At 47.4% G+C, this 5,085-nt stretch overlaps 1 long non-coding RNA gene across 1 annotated transcript; it reads right to left on the bottom strand.

The window, feature by feature from the left end:
- Window positions 1–1,192: 1,192 nt before the first annotated feature.
- Window positions 1,193–1,778, bottom strand: LOC126990555 (uncharacterized). The gene is made up of 3 exons (XR_007744528.1): window positions 1,595–1,778; window positions 1,396–1,494; window positions 1,193–1,296 (listed from the first exon to the last, which is right to left on the bottom strand). It is a non-coding gene; the product is annotated as an uncharacterized LOC126990555 (long non-coding RNA).
- Window positions 1,779–5,085: the final 3,307 nt, after the last annotated feature.

Below are 5,085 nucleotides of genomic sequence, written 5' to 3'. Positions count from 1 at the left end.
CAGAAATCCCTTGTCAAATATGTGAGCTTAAGTGCTGAAATGGTTTATTTAAGTATGCCCCAAAATTTGTTAATCAGAGAAAGGTTTACATTTTCTGCAAACTGAAAAGGGTCAAACTGCCACCAGGGTCTTAAAGCTACCCGTGGAAAGGCACAGGAGTCCCATGAAAGCCTAGTCAAATATATGCAAGCTTGGGCGCCAAAATGTTATGTTAATCTTAACCCAGTAGCAGCGGGGATCATGTTTCTTAATGGTCCCTCTAAGCGAGAAAAATGAGAAAAAATCACCCCTCACACAAACCACCATTTAATATATATATCAAAGTATTTGTGATCAGATTATGTATCATCTATTTTGGGGGGTTTAAATCATGGCACAAATTTGGCCCGTCGCTGCTACACGGTAAAGCCACAAATTTGGCCTGTCGCTGCTACCGGGTTAAAATATGTCTGTAATTAGAAAGGTTTACACTTGCAGAAGACTTCACGCTAAATGAATTCATGTCCAACAGCACAATGAGACCTCTACCCATAATAATCCATATGAAAAAGTTTTGATTGCAACGAAAGAAATCAGTCGGTACCTTAACCCGCTGTGTGTGAGGGTGGCTGGGCTCTCATTCCCTGACACAGGTTGGTGCAAATGCTCTCCTTCACACACACACACCGCCTCCTGCAGTCATCTTCCTCCTCTTCACAGCATCGACCATCTGGCTGCCTGGAAGAAACTCTGTTGTTAGTCTAATGAAGGTTACATTTTCCGAGTCTACATGAGTTTGTGATTATCCAGGATGAGTGAGACAGAAGTTGGTGTTCAGAGATGCTCCCACCTCTCTCATTAACTATTTCCAAATGTTAAAAAGAGATCAGCGATGTTCTAATGAGTGTTTTATTAGGTTCATAGCACAGAAGAAGGGTCAAGCTACACTTCCACCTCTCTCATTAACTATATCCAAGCGCTAAAAAAGAGATCAGCGATGTTCTAATGAGTGTTTTATTAGGTTCATGGCACAGAAGAAGGGTCAAGCCACCACAGGATCATTAACCCAGTAGCAGCGACGGGATAAATTTGTGGCTTCACCGAGTAGCAGCGACGAGCCTGGGAGTGTATGTTACCGGGCTACCAGTGAAGGGATATCCAGCACACCAATACCACATGGGAAACACTCCACTATCCACCACAGAGCCAGAGGAAGACCTGGGAGTGTATGTTACCAGGCTACCAGTGAAGGGATATCCAGCACACCAATACCACATGGGAAACACTCCACTATCCACCACAGAGCCAGAGAAAGACCTGGGAGTGTATGTTACCAGGCTACCAGTGAAGGGATATCCAGCACACCAATACCACATGTGACACCCTCCACTATCCACCACAGAGCCAGAGAAAGACCTGGGAGTGTATGTTACCAGGCTACCAGTGAAGGGATATCCAGCACACCAATACCACATGGGAAACACTCCACTATCCACCACAGAGCCAGAGAAAGACCTGGGAGTGTATGTTACCAGGCTACCAGTGAAGGGATATCCAGCACACCAATACCACATGGGAAACACTCCACTATCCACCACAGAGCCAGAGAAAAGACCTGGGAGTGTATGTTACCAGGCTACCAGTGAAGGGATATCCAGCACACCAATACCACATGGGAAACACTCCACTATCCACCACAGAGCCAGAGAAAGACCTGGGAGTGTATGTTACCAGGCTACCAGTGAAGGGATATCCAGCACACCAATACCACATGGGAAACACTCCACTATCCACCACAGAGCCAGATATAGAGCGTGGAGGGTATGTTACCAGGCTACCAGTGAAGGGATATCCAGCACACCAATACCACATGGGAAACACTCCACTATCCACCACAGAGCCAGAGAAAGACCTGGGAGTGTATGTTACCAGGCTACCAGTGAAGGGATATCCAGCACACCAATACCACATGGGAAACACTCCACTATCCACCACAGAGCCAGAGAAAGACCTGGGAGTGTATGTTACCAGGCTACCAGTGAAGGGATATCCAGCACACCAATACCACATGGGAAACACTTCACTATCCACCACAGAGCCAGAGAGAGACCTGGGAGTGCATGTTACCAGGCTACCAGTGAAGGCCAAATCCATGCCAATCGCAGTGGCCGGGTTCAAAGTGTCACAAGTAAATTAAATATGAATGGTAAAAATCCAGGATAAAGAGATAGAGCTCACCTTTCCATTCCTGCGTCTCTGCTTCTTGTCTCTTGCCTCCTCGTGCTTGAGTCGTCTCTCCCTCCGCCTCCCTTCACCTCCTCGTCCTAGTGCTCCTCCTCCGTTCCCCGGCCAGCCAGGGGAGGAGGAGGGTAAGAGAAAAGACAAAAATTAGTGCACATCCCTAAACAGAGGGTGCAAAACCTAATACAATCTCGCCACCTTCGTAAAGAAACCGCCTAAGTCGTTATTTTCTATTTTCCAAGAAGAGAACTGTCATCATCTCATTTGGCTTAAGATTTAGGCAGAAATAAAAAGGCAATTCTAGAACACTCAAACCCTGAATATCTAAGACAACTTAACAAAAATGGAAATCACTGAAAAATGACTTAGGCAATTACTTTATGAGGGTGACGATATAACAGCCGGAGGTGTGTGGGGGAGGGGGTGAGGAGGAGAGGAGGAGGAAAGGAAAGAAAGGAAAAGGCCATGCTCTTTGCACCTCTGTGACATGTGCACCATGGGGAGACTTGACATGAGAGCCCCGCCCCGCCCAACGGTGTTACGACGTCGGGATGACATCAGCTTCATTCACACACTCTTCTGCCACCACTATGACATGTGCACCTCAAGGGAGGCAGATCCTCAATCCGACTGAATGACAAACAACCCAGACAGTGGTTCAGGCCACCCTAGCCAGCCACATTCCGCCGAAACAGGTGGAGGTGTGCGCAACCTCCCCACCTTAGGGCTGCCCCAGCTTCATGAGTCCCCACTCCCAAACGGGTGTTACGACGTCGGGATGGTCTCGCTGGATCTCGGGACGGACAGATTCACACAAGGAGGTAAAGGAAGTTGAAGGAGGAGGAGGAGGAGGCAGGCTGAGAAAAAGATTAAGGTTCGTTAGAAAGTAAAAAGTTTTTAATAGAAGGCAAAAATGAGGCCAAACCCTCAGAATGTCATAGTGAGGTACTTAACTTAGTAATGCAGAGCTCTTCCTCCTCTTGCTGTGGTCTGGGCAGGGCAGCCCCTTGCTTGCTGTGGAGGGCAGCACTCCCACAGCAGCTGAGGAGAGGGAAGGAAGTGGTCACACCAAGGTACATATCATTAACCCGGTAGCAGCAACAGGCCAAATTTGTGCCATGATATTTACCCCCCAAAATAGATGATACATAAACTGATCACAAATGCTTTGATATACATTATGAAATGGTTTGTGTGAGGGGTGATTTTTTCTCATTTTTCTCACTTGGAGGGACCGTTAAGAAACATCAACCCCGCTGCTACCGGGTTAAACCACCCCTGGGAATGCCTGAAACTCCTATAAAAGCCTTAAAAATGTGAGCTTGGGCGCCAAAATATTTAAGAAAATGACCCAGAGAAGCTGGCAATGATTCGAACACATGAAGAGAGGAGGGCGGAGTGCTGAGGATGGTGGAGGATACTGAGGTACCTAGAGGGAGGACAGTTAGAAGACCCAAGGATAACATGGAGAGGAACAGTGACACAAGACCTGGAAGTGTTAGAAAGAGGAAGGATTAGCATTGGACCCAGCAAAATGGAGGAGCATCAAGGCAAGTCCGCCATCAAGACTGGAAGGACTATAAACAAAGAAGAAGGAGAATATGGAGCAGCTAACAACTCTGTGTATATCTGAGGTAGTGTTAGAGGCAACCAAACCAAGGCGAAGTTCTGTTTTTGGTGGCACCTGGCAGCTGAATTCTTGCTAGAGTGGTGTTGGGTTACTTGGCCAAAGTGACATAGATGAGCGCTGAGGCCATATGCAGCTTTAGCCTATGCCCCAAAGCTTTCCATGAACACCTCCATACAAAACAGCAATAGAGAAGGAATTAACACCTTGACCGTGGATTTCCAACAAGAGGACATCACCAAGCTACAGGAATGGAACAAAAAGTGGCTCCTACAATTCAATGAGGAAAAATGTAAAGTCCTGCACCTTGGGAGGGGATATCCAGCACACCAATACCACATGGGAAACACTCCACTATCCACCACAGAGCCAGAGAGAGACCTGGGAGTGTATGTTACCAGGCTACCAGTGAAGGGATATCCAGCACACCAATACCACATGGGAAACACTCCACTATCCACCACAGACCGAGAGAGAGACCTGGGAGTGTATGTTACCAGGCTACCAGTGAAGGGATATCCAGCACACCAATACCACATGGGAAACACTTCACTATCCACCACAGAGCCAGAGAGAGACCTGGGAGTGTATGTTACCAGGCTACCAGTGAAGGCCAAATCTATGCCAATCGCAGTGGCCGGGTTAAAAGTGTCACAAGTAAATTAAATATGAATGGTAAAAATCCAGGATAAAGAGATAGAGCTCACCTTTCTGTTCCTGCGTCTCTGCTTCTTGTCTCTTGCCTCCTCGTGCTCGAGTCGTCTCTCCCTCCGCCTCCCTTCACCTCCTCGTCCTAGTGCTCCTCCTCCGTTCCCCGGCCAGCCAGGGGAGGAGGAGGGGAAGAGAAGAGACGAAAATTAGTGCACATCCCTAAATAGAGGGTGCAAAACCTATTACAATCTCGCCACCTTCGTAAAGAAACCGCCCAAGTCGTTATTTTCTATTTTTCAAGAAGAGAATGTCATCATCTCATTTGGCTTAAGATTTAGGCAGAAATAAAAAGGCAATTCTAGAACACTCAAACCCTGAATATCTAAGACAACTTAACAAAAATGGAAATCACTGAAAAATGACTTAGGCAATTACTTTATGAGGGTGACGATATAACAGCAGGAGGTGTGTAGGGGAGGGTGAGGAGGAGGGGGAAAAGATAGGAAAGAAGGCCATGCTCTTTGCACCTCTGTGACATGTGCACCGCGGGGAGACTTGACATGAGAGCCCCGCCCCGCCCAACGGTG

The sequence above is a fragment of the Eriocheir sinensis genome, unplaced genomic scaffold (assembly GCF_024679095.1).
Source record: "Eriocheir sinensis breed Jianghai 21 unplaced genomic scaffold, ASM2467909v1 Scaffold1743, whole genome shotgun sequence".
Classification (NCBI taxonomy): domain Eukaryota; kingdom Metazoa; phylum Arthropoda; class Malacostraca; order Decapoda; family Varunidae; genus Eriocheir; species Eriocheir sinensis.
The sequence above is the reverse complement of the archived record's forward strand: the minus strand, read 5'-3'. Positions and strand labels throughout refer to the sequence as shown.